General features: G+C 50.0%; 1 pseudogene; it reads left to right on the forward strand.

Moving 5' to 3' along the window:
* The first annotated feature begins 11,638 nt into the window (after positions 1 to 11,638).
* On the forward strand, positions 11,639 to 11,730 carry LOC130283614 (U2 spliceosomal RNA; annotated as a pseudogene).
* Positions 11,731 to 12,302: the final 572 nt, after the last annotated feature.

A 12,302-nucleotide genomic window follows, 5' to 3' on the forward strand; every position in this document is an offset into this window, starting at 1 on the left:
ACATATAGCTTCCCCTGAAAGCAGCGCCAGGCCAAGTCCCAAAACTTCTGGGGGATCCTTTTCATGTTTAAAAGGTACAACCCCACCCTCAGATCCCGACCTGGGCAGTCCCTGAGCGCCAGAGGCTTCTGGAAGTGGGTCAACAGAACCCGTTTGTCAAGGAACTGCCTTGACTGGGTCCTGATCTCCCACACTCCCAGACCCCACCGACGTATCGCCTTCAGAGTCGGGGTAGCGTAAGCCGGAAGATATCCATGGGGCGTACGGAGGTCCTTCACTTGCCCTCCTGTCTCCCATTCCTGGAAGAAAGGCCGAAACCATTCCCTGCAGGAGAGTACCCACGGAGGAGCCCTCTCTGACCAGAGGTTTGAGATGTTAGCTTTTAAAAAGGTGTTTGTTAAGAACACCACAGGGTTTACCATAGATAAACCCCCTAGTCTCCTCGTGCGGTACGTAACCTCCCTCTTGACTAGGTTCATCCTGTTCCCCCATAACAGTTGAAAAAACAGGCTGTAGATCCTAGTGTAGTAAGCCTCTGGCAAGATACATACGCTGCCCAGATAGATAAACAAGGGGAGCAGGTACGATTTGATCAGGTGTACCCTTTCCCTGAGGGTCAAAGACCAACCCTTCCACTGGTCCACCTTCTGAGTGGCATCCTGGAGCTTACCATCCCAGTTTTTGGTGGGATAATCATCCTGGCCAAATGTGATGCCTAAGACTTTTGCTGATTGTTGGGGCCCTGGAAGGGTGTCCGGGAGATCAAACGTGGGATCCCCCCCTCCCAGCCAGAGACTCTCACACTTATCCCGGTTGATCTTAGACCCGGATGCCTCCGAGTAGCGTTCCACCTCCGACATCACCACATCAACCCCCTCTCTCGAGGAGACGAAAATAGTGACATCGTCGGCGTACGCCACTACCCCCTGGATGGCCCCCGACTCCGCCAAACTCATCCCGACTCCCGCCAACGGTCCGCAACTCACCCTCCTAAGGAAGGGATCGATCGCGAACACATATAACAGCGGGCTCAAAGGACAACCCTGACGGACTCCAGACCCCACTCCAAAAGAGTGGCCAGACCACCCGTTCACCAGTGGGAAACTCTCTGCCCCTGCATACAAGATCTTAAGCCAATTAACAAAAGTACTCGGTAAGCCATATCTCTGGAGGACGGACCAGAGGTACTCGTGGTTCACCCGATCAAATGCTTTGGCCTGATCCAAGGACAGCAAGTACCCCTTCCAGAAACCCGCACTACTCCGCTCCACTGCCTCCCTGACACTAAGGACAGCACTTAAGGTGCTTCGGCCTGGAACAGTGCAGTGCTGGGCCTCCGAAAGGAGCCGGGGTGCAAACTTCACCAGACGATTAAACAGTATTTTGGCCAGAAGCTTCCTGTCCGTATTGAGAAGAGCTATGGGTCTCCAATTCTCAATACGGCTGGGATCTTTACCCTTTGAGAGAAGAATCAGGGCTGACCTCCTCATTGACTTCGGCAGAGTGCCCGAGGAGAGACACTCATTTAATACCTCAGTCAAGAGGGGAGCTAAAGACTCCTTAAAGGTCCTGTACCACTCAGATGTTAAGCCATCCGGACCTGGCGACTTCTTGGGGGCAAGCCCCTCGATCGCCAGTCTCACTTCCTCTTCCCTGATATCTTCTGCCAAAACGCCAAGAGAGGGGTCTACCCCTGGCTCAGGAATGGTTTCAGCCAGGAAACCCGACATCACATCCCGATCCAGATCCTTCCTTCCCAAGAGGTGAGAGTAGAAGGATCTGACGATCTCCAAGATCCCTGATCTGGACCGATTCAGAGATCCTGTACTATCAATCAGTCCTGAAATGACTTTACTACTCACTGACATCTTACAGTTTCTGTAAGGGTCGGGCGAGCGGTACTTCCCGAAATCCCTCTCAAAAACCAAAGATGCGTGCCTATCGTACTGACACCTCATCAGCAAGGACTTCACTCTGGAGATATCCTCTTGGCTACCTCCAGTCGAGACAAGAAGCTCGAGTTTCCTCCTCAGACCATGATACAGGCGATACCTGTTCAGGGACCTGAGGCTCGAGAGCTGGCGGAAGAACCCCGCAACCCGCTTCTTGAATATCTCCCACCACTCTGACTTACTACTACATAGGCCCAGTAAAGGTACCTGACTCTGAAGAAAATCCTCAAAGGACTGTCTTATCTCCGCTTCCTCCAGGAGGGACGAATTCAGCTTCCAATAACCTTTTCCCATCCGGGGGGTTTCTGAAACATTCAGGGAAAACAAAATCATACAGTGATCGGAGAACTCCACCTCAACCACGGACACTGCAGAAGAGACGGCTTCCTCCTTTAAATAAAACCTATCTATCCTAGACCTGCGACTACCTTGATGATAGGTGAAACCCGCGTGGCCCGAGGGGCTCCGGATGTGGGCATCCTCTAGGCGAGCTTCTCTAGCTATGCTAATCAGCGCCACACTATCGCAAGTCAGCGGACTATTGGAGCCTCTCCTATCTTGGGACCTCGTGACATTATTGAAGTCCCCTCCAAAGATCACCTGCCGACTCGTAAAAAGAAAGGGCTTAATCCTCATAAAGAGATCTTTACGGCCCCGCTTACTTTGCGGGGCGTAGATGTTAATGAGCCGGAGCTCTTGTCCCTTCATGAAGACATCTAAGATCAGGCACCTCCCCATTTCTAATTCAATAACCCGTCGGCATTCAACAGGAGCGGTAAAAAGGACCGCCACCCCACTATACGGCTCAGCCGCAAGAGACCAGTGGGAGGGACCATGCCTCCACTCTCTTCTGGCTTTTACCAGAGAGGCTAGATCTGACAACCTGGTCTCCTGTAAAAAGAAAATGTCGGCTTCAACGCGGCCGAGAAAATCAAAGGCTGCGAATCTAGCCGTATCCGACTTTATGCTGGCACAATTAATAGATGCCAGCGTCAATGGGGTGAGTGCCGCCATACAGGGTGATTAAATTAGACGGCCACACCCTTTACTTTTGTTTTCCCTTCTTTTTTGCCCCCTCATCCCCGAAGAAGACGAGAGGGCAGGACCACTCTTGGATCTTTTTTTCGATTCAGATAGATCCATATTATCCCCGTCTCCGTCCGGCCCCAGTCTAGCCCTGCCCTCTGAGGAAGGTGCCTCAATAGGACAGGGCCCAGTTCCTCCCAGAGGCTCTTTCTCCCTAGGCACCTCGCCCTCACCCTCCCCAGCCAAGGAGGGGGAGGAGATGGTATCGAGGACGAGGTACCGGTTTGACAGGTCAACCAGAGGGGGGGCAGTCAGGCTTCCATTTTGAACCTGGCCCGTAGTACAAGGAACAGAGGGCTCTGACCTCTTCTTTCTCCCTTTCCTTTTGCCCTTGTCTTTCTTTTTAGGCCTCTCCCCACTCTCCTCATCCACACTTTCATAGTGGGAGGAATCGGAAGGGTCGGCCATATTGCCTTCCTTTCTGTGAAGCCTCCTGATCTCCCCATCCAGCACATCCTCCTCCAGGGCTTCAGCGGTTACAGGGCCAGCTTCAGGAGCAGAGGCCGGAGCTACCCCCATCACCTGGGCACTCTCCAGCTCCCTACTCCTTCTACGATTTTCCTCCCGCCTTAGTTTGGCGGGGCCCTTTTTCCTCCTCACGAGCCCTGTTGCACCCCCATCCCTGCCCATACCCTCCCTGGCCGAGGCAACTTCACAGCTCTCCTCAGCCGGAGCGGCCGCTGCACGGGCGAAGGCGCTAGGACAACGGCTAAATGGGTGCCCAAGGACACCACACAGGTGGCACCGGATCTGCCTACAGGATGCGGCCAGATGTCCCACCCCACCACACAAAGCGCAGACCTGTACAGTACAGGCTGCGCTAAAGTGGGTGGGGCTGCCACACCTGTGACAAACCTTAGGCTGCCCCTGGTAGAAGACCTGGATCCTATCACGTCCAAGGAAGGCGGCTGATGGAATGTGGGCAACCGTACTCCCTGAACGCTTGAGTTTGACGGAAAACGTCCAGGCCCCGGACCAGATCCCGTGCTCATCCAAGTTTTTCTTGGGCATGTCCGTCACATCCCCATACCGTCCGAGCCAGGTCATGATGTCATAACAAGAAAGTGACTCGTTACGGGTCAAAACGGTCACCTTCTTGACAGCATTCTGACGGGAAATCGCCTTTACGGCGAAATCCCGCCAGCCGGGCTCGTTTTTTGCCACTTCGTAATTCGACCAGAAGAGTTCGAGACCCTCTGGCCGAACGAAACTGACGTCAAACTCAGACGATCCGTAGGGGTGAATCAGGGCAAAGATGTCACTCGCCCTGAATTCCATCTGAAGGAGGAGCTCAACCACTTTAGCGCGAGGTGGGCACGCATCCTCGCCCCTCCAAATCAGACGGACCACATTCCTACGGTTATTGTCCTGCCCGGTTGTCGGGAGGGACCAGACCACCTCCCCATTCCGCTCTCGGAAAGCCCCCAAACCTGCCTCTCTATCCAGAAAGACAGGTCGACCTCACCCCTTCCCTCTACCTGGATCGACCTGTCGCCCCTGCGTAGAGCCTCCAGGAGGCGCTGTTGCAAATGGCCCCCAGGGCCGGACGGAGACGGGGACCCCCCTGAACCCCCGGCAGCGACATTAGCATAGCTCCTAGGAGCAGTCACTGCCGGGGGGGCAGCCGGACCAGACCCAGAGCCAGAACCACTTACAACACCATTCACACCACAACTCTCAACCTCTTTATTTCCAGCCATACTACTACCACTCCCATCAACATTCAATCCACTGACACTCCCACATACACTCCTCTCACCCACAACACTACTACACCCATCAATATCACATCCTACATTCTTGTCCTGATTAACAAATTCTGGGCTGGCTGGGACTTGTAGTATGGCTGGCTTTAGTAAAGTCCTTTGTGCTGGCTTAGCCACTGCTGGGGTCGACGCCGATGGTTTCTCCTTCATGGCTGATATCATATCTTGATTCTGGGGCTGCCCCACCGGGCGCACCCCAGCTCCTCCCACAGCGCCAGCACCTGCTTCACCCAACTTTACAGGCTCTGTGGATAATCCCGGCGCCCGGACACTCCCCCCCCTCACAGGGGAGTGCCCCGCAGTGCCGGTAATGCCCACAGTACTCGGGGAACCGCCCCCCGAGCACACAGGGGCATAACTCGCGCTGCCCACCATGAGCCCATCCTGCCCCTCCCTACCGGCAGGATGGGTGGGCTTCACATCTATTGCGTCTGCAGCTTTTACTGACGCCATGCTGTACCCCCCATGCTGGCTCCGTTCCACCACAGAAACGGAGTCTGGCAGTCTGGGGGGCCCAGCAGCCTGAACCAGCTTTGCAGCTGGCCCAGACTGCTGGAAAGGAACAAACACGTACTTCACTGATTCTTGTGTCTTTTGCTTTTTCCTCTTCACTGCCACATCATCACAGAGATCATCACCAAAGGTGAAATGCTGGAGGTGGGCTGGGGACTCCTGCATGACTATCGCCCTTAGCAATCCCCCAGCCTCACTCTCCACATCATCCTCCTCGCTCTCACTTGAAGGAAGAGCCACCTGGGCCGGTTCAATATAGCTGTCCTGGGTGGCCTGGGTGTCACAGGGAGCAGCCACAGGCACAGCGTCTTCCTCCACATTCTCATCCTTTTCCTCATCACCACCATCCTCACTTTCTTCACCGCCACTACTCTCCCCATCATCCACCTCCACCTTACCTGGGGATTTCGTGGCGGCAAACCGGTCTTCATTAATCAGCTTCTCCTGGAAAAGACCGCTTCCCTCCAGGATCTCGTCTCTCCTCTCCTCCAGCTTCACAATCTCGCTTTTCAGCGCTGTGATCCTCTTTCTTAGCTCTGGCCTGTTCTTTTTGGACCCCGTGCTCACCAGATTCTGAGCCACACGTAGATCCTCCCTGGCCATCTTCAGCTCCTTACCGCACTGGTCATATTCTGCAAAGCGTGCGGCCATGCGGGAGCAGTATGTATCGCTCGACTCCTTGGGCCCTCTCTCTGCCCACATCTCCACTTTTTTCCTCCTCGCCTTGCTTCCTCCAGATCTCTGGTTGGCACTCGTCGCCGTGGAAGCAGAGCCTGCATTGCTGCAGACTCTGCCAGATTTTCTTCCTCCGGCCGGAACAATGGCTGTTGCAGTTTTCTCTCCACCCCCCGCCAGCCTGGAAGAACGGGGAGTGGAGGCTCGAGATTTCCGGGGCTCCATGCAGGGGAGGCTCTCCACAGGAGTCTGCCACCCTCCTGGGAAAAGCAGTTAGAACACCTGCCTCTGTAGTTCTCTTGGAAGTCCTGGAGAGCTCAAACAGGGACACACCCACACACTTCTCACACTGAACAGCTGTGTTTCACAGGATGTGCTCTCTGCTGACACCTCTGTCCATGTCAGGAACTGTTCAGAGCAGGATAGGTTTGCTATGGGGTTTTCTCCTACCCTGGACAGTTCCTAAAATGGACAGAAGTGTCAGTAGAGAGCACTGTGCTCAAACAGAAAAGAATGTCAAAAAGAAAAGAACTTCCTGCGGAGCATACAGCAGCTGATAAGTACTGGTAGGATTAAGATTTTTAAATAGAAGTAATTTACAAATCTGTTTAATCAGGCACCAGTTTTAAATATAATAATAATTTACAAATCTGTTGAATCCGGCACCAGTTACCGTATTTATCGGGGTATACCACGCACCGGCCTATAACACGCACCCTCATTTTACCAAGGATATTTGGGTAAAAAAAGTTTTTTACCCAAATATCCATGATAAAATGAGGGTGCGTGTGTGCGCGTGTATACCCCGATATACCCCCAGGAAAGGCAGGGGGAGAGAGGCCGTCGCTGCCCGCTTCTCTCCCCCTGCCTTTCCTGGGGTCTAGAGCGCTGCTGCCGGCCCTTTTCACCCCCTGGTTATCGGCGCCGCTGCCCGTTCTGTCCCCCTGACTATCGGTGCCGGTGCCGATAGCCAGGGGGAGAGAAGCGGCGCCGACAGCCAGGGGGAGAGAAGGGGCAGCGGCACCCATTGCCGGCGCCGCTGCCCCTTTGCCTCCCCCCATCCCCGGTGGCATAATTACCTGAGTTGGGTCCGCGCTGCTCCAGGCCTCCGTCGTGCGTCCCCAGCGTCGTTGCTATGCACGGCGCAGTACTCTGACGTCATGCGCCGCGCCGTTCAGCGCATAGCAACGACGCCGGGGACGCACGACGGAGGCCTGGAGCAGCGCGGACCCGACCCAGGTAATTATGCCACCGGGGATGGGGGGAGGCAACGGGGCAGCAGCGCCGGCAATGGGTGCCGCTGCCCCTTCTCTCCCCCTGGCTGTCGGCGCCGCTTCTCTCTCCCTGGCTATCGGCGCCGGCACCGATAGTCAGGGGGACAGAACGGGCAGCGGCGCCGATAACCAGGGGGTGAAAAGGGCCGACAGCAGCGCTCTAGACCCCAGGAAAGGCAGGGGGAGAGAAGCAGGCAGCGACGGCCTCTCTCCCCCTGCCTTTCCTGGGGGTGTATCGGCGTATAACACGCACACAGACTTTAGGCTAAAAATTTTAGCCTAAAAAGTGCGTGTTATACGCCGATAAATACGGTAAATATAAAAAAATATATATAATGAGGCTATTTAAAGAAGTATTCCAGGTTACCTGGGTCACGAGAGCAGCATCTAGACCACCAGAAAACTACATGGCTTTGTGTGTCTATCCTGGGTCAGTTGACTTTCTGTAAACTACAGGATCTCCATCATCAGCTATCAGATCTCTTCTGGTACCTCCCAGCACTATGTGTGTGCTGCTGTCACTATGGGATAAGGTTATATTAGTAGTTATACCCCTCCCCCGAGGTTGTGTACACACATTGCATTTTTTTGCCATGATCTTTCCAAAATGGTCCAGTTTTACAGCAATTGTGAAAATCATGGCAAAACTGTATTTTATCACAATTTTGGAGAAAAGGACGTGTAAAAATAACGTGAAAAATGCATTGAAGGATTCATGAAACGCCTAAATTGTCATTATAGGTCAAATAACTTTTACCTCATGCCATTATTTCTATAAAAAAAAAAAAGGCACCAGAGCAGAATAGGTTTTCTATGGGGATTTGCTCCTATTCTGGACAGCTCCTGACATGGACAGAGGTGTCAGCAGAGAGCACTGTGGTCAGACAGAAAAGAACTACACAACTTTATCTGGAGCATATAGCAGCTGATAAGTACTGGAAGGATTAAGAAGTAGAAATAGTAGAATCTGCTCATAGTGGCGGATTTCCCGCCAGCAGTCATGAGCGGACACACTGAGCTCGCTTATGTTACTGCCAGCGGGGCATTGACAATGCGAAATACAGATGCGCTCCGTGTGACCCTACCCTTATGAAAAGTTTTTTTTATACAAATGCCCCGTTCTGGGGGTGCAGTATTGTTCTGACAGCTAGAATGCTTTGCAAGATGAAGTACAGCCTATAATTTGTATAATGATATTGTGAAAGCCAAATGGTTCTCCTCTCCTTTTTGGTCCCACCATGTGGTCATGCAACCAAATATGGCCAAAGCTGGGGTACACCAGGACAAGGAGCATAATAAAATTTGGGGTGCATTTCATTAATTTCAAAAGCTATTTTTAAAAAATGTATCTCATAAATGATGCATATGTTAAAAAAAAAGCTAATTTAAATATTTTACAATGACTTATGCTAATACCAGCAAAAATTACCACACAAAGGCCTCAAAAGAACGCACTACTAACCCAAGTGAATACTTTAGCGGGTGTAGTTTTAAAAAAGGGGGTCACTTGTGGGGGTGCGGAATGGATCATCTACCAGCTTCAATCCATTTGCAGGCATGGAGTGGTACCTATAGTTTATTATGATGTTCTGAAATCCAAATGGCACTCCTCTCCTTCTGGGTCCCATATTGTAGCAAAGCAACCAAATATGGCCTAAGTGGGCATACTGCCGAACATGGGACGCACAGTGTAATAAAATATGGGGTGCACTTCCTCCTTTTCAGACGCAATGTACAAAAAATATACCGTATTTATCAGGGTATACCACGCACCGGCCTATAACACGCACCCTCATTTTACCAAGGATATTTGGGTAAAAAAAGTTTTTTACCCAAATATCCATGGTAAAATGAGGGTGCGTGTGTGCGCGTGTATACCCCGATACACCCCCAGGAAAGGCAGGGGGAGAGAGGCCCTCGCTGCCGGCTTCTCTCCCCCTGCCTTTCCTGGGGTCTAGAGCCCTGCTGCCGGATCTTCTCTCCCCCTGGCTATCGGCGCTGCTGCCCGTTCTGAGAGAAGCGGGCAGCGACGGCCTCTCCCCCCTGCCTTTCCTGGGGGTGTATCGGCGTATAACACGCACATAGACTTTAGGCTAAAAATTTTAGCCTAAAAAGTGCGTGTTATACGCCGATAAATACGGTATGTCCCACAAATGATGCTTTTGTGAAAGAAAAAAAAAATGAACATAAATACAAATTTCAATTTTTTCTACGGACTTTGTAACTATTCCAGCCACACAAAAATGACTCGAAGTACTCACTTTTGGTCTAGGTGAATACTTTAGGGGGTGTAGTTTCAAAAATGGGGTCACATGTGGGGGTTCTGTATGGTTCTGACAGCTAAAAGCCTTTACAGGCATGAAGTGCGGCCTACAATCCATTCGGCCTAAAATGATGACCTGAAACTCAAATGGCATTCCTCTCCTTCTGGGTCCTGCTTCGCAGCCAAGGAACCAAATATGGCTTATGGGGGGGGGGGGGGGGGAATTTTCAAACACGGGACAAGCGGCTCGGGGGTGTTTTTGAAAACGGGACAAGCAGCTCAATAAAATATAGAGTGCATTTCTGATAAATTTGTGGAAAAAAGCACATTTCAATTTTTTACACTGACTTTGCAATAATTCCTGCAAAAAACTATCGTGTTAAAACACTAATTATACCCCCTAGTGAATACCTTGAGGGTCTAGTTTTTAAAATGGGGTCATCTATGTTCTACCGCATCTACGTTTCTGCAAACCTTGCATAGCACATAAAAAAAGATGGACTTTTCAAATCTCCAAAATTTTCTACATTTCATGTAAAATTGTTAGGCTTCTAATTTATTTAACCCCTTAAGGACGCTGCCCTTTTTCACCTTACGGACTGAGCCCTTTTTCGCAATTCTGACCACCGTCACTTTAAGCATTAATAACTCTAAGATGCTTTTACCAAATATTCTGATTCTGAGATTGTTTTTTCGTGACATATTCTACTTTATTTTGGTGGTAAATTTTCATCGTTACTTGCATCCTTTCTTGGTGAAAAATCCCCAAATTTCATGAAAATTTTGAAAATTTAGCATTTTTCGAACTTTGAAGCTCTCTGCTTGTAAGGAAAATGGATATTCCAAATAAATTTTATATTGATTCAAAAATACAATATGTCCACTTTATGTTGGCATCATAAAATGGACATATTTTTACTTTTTGAAAAAATTTGAGGGCTTCAAAATAGAGCAGCAATTTTCAAAATTTTCAGAAGGGACAGATATTACAGAACTACAACTCCCAGCAAACCTGGGCAGTCTAGGCATTCTGAGAGTTGTAGTTTGGCAACATCTGGAGGGCTACCATTTGGGCACCACTGTAACAGTGGTCACCAAACTGTGACCCTCCAAATGTTGCAAAACTACAACTCCCAGCATGCCCAGACAGCCTTTGGCATGCGATTTTCTGTGATCGCTGACATGGGGGGGGGTCTCAGGACCCCCCTCGGCGATGTGCAGGGATGCCTGCTGAATGATTCCAGCAGGCATCCCGGTCCGGTCCCCAACTGGCTAGCGGCGGGGACCAGAATTCCCACGGGCGTATGCATACGCCCTACGTCCTTAAGGACTCGGGATGCAGGGCGTATGCATACGCCCCACGTCCTGAAGAGGTTAAAATGTTAATTTAAAAAAATGCTGTCAAAATAAAGTAGACATATCAAAGAATAAGTTTCATAAACTATTTGCTCAGTAAATATAAATATATTCAACCTATTAGAGTAGCAAAAAATCTTTTTTTATTTCATAATTTTTTTAATTGTTTAAAAAAAAAATACAATTGATATCGGCTTATTTTTACAATGTACTTGAAGTAGAACTTGTGACCAAAAAAATTCAGTATGATCATGATTAACAAAACGTTACCAGAGTTATTCTGTAATAAAGTCAGACATCCCTCAATTTGAAAAAACAAGCTTGGTCTTTAAGGGGTGTACAGGCTTAATTGTCTTGGTCCTTAAGGGGTTAACTTTTAGGACAAACTAGACGTTTGAAAAGTTTTCCATGCTCCATTATGCATGTTCCTACTGAGATCTGCTTTCGTTTTGGAGGACAATACAAAAAGGAAAATTAATATTTATTATGCAAATAAAATGGTGTGTACCCAAATTTATTGTGCGTTAATAGCGCTAGTCCAGATGTAACATAGATGACAGATTCTCAGTCCTCTACCTTTTTTTTTGTGCTTGAATAAATGTTTGTTAATTTAAAGCACAAGCAAGTGCAACACTTTCTCAAGCCTATTCTGGCTAATGTCATCGTTGACATTGGCCGGAGTGTGTGTGGGGGATGTTTTGGTGGTAAACAGTTACAAAATTTTGCGCAATGAGTAAACCACAGAAAATGGCGTTCGCTTTTCGGCCTTTTGGCTAAGATCAAGTGTAGTATCGGTTCTTATCAGTGGTTTGGTCTTTACCATTGATGTAGAATGGATGCTGCATGGAGGGGGCAGGTGTACTGGGGCGTTCCGGGGCTGGTGCCAGAGCCCTCAAAAGCTGCCCTGATGTGACCCGTTTCCTCCAGGTCTCGCCATGAGGTTGGGGGGTGTAGAGCCGAGGTACTTTTGTACCTCGGGGAGCGGTGACCTTGAGTGACGAAACTCACTGGGTGTTATAGCCCACTGAATGAACGTACTACACCATATACTCTTCACATTTGGCACTCACCCTTGGTATCCCGGCCTTCTGGCTAGGATCAGGGAAATTTTTATAGATCTGTCCGGATGACCGGGCAGTATATCTGCACTCATTCACTTATTTATTAATTTTGTATGTCTCTGTGCCACTTTGCGTGTTTTGTTTGTACACAGGATTCGTCAGGATGCGGTAGCCCTTCTGGGTGTCCCTCCTGGCGGACTAGGGGAGGTGTGTGTGGCCATTCGGTTACTTACCTCCCTGCAACTGCTGGGAATCTTGGCTTCGGTCAAGATGCCATCAGTATACGGCTCCTCGGCTGATACCTTGGTTAACGCATAGGTTGAAGCCAGGTGCATGTGTGGCCCCTTAGTAGCTTC

This window comes from Hyla sarda, chromosome 7 (assembly GCF_029499605.1).
Source record: "Hyla sarda isolate aHylSar1 chromosome 7, aHylSar1.hap1, whole genome shotgun sequence".
In the NCBI taxonomy this organism is placed as follows: domain Eukaryota; kingdom Metazoa; phylum Chordata; class Amphibia; order Anura; family Hylidae; genus Hyla; species Hyla sarda.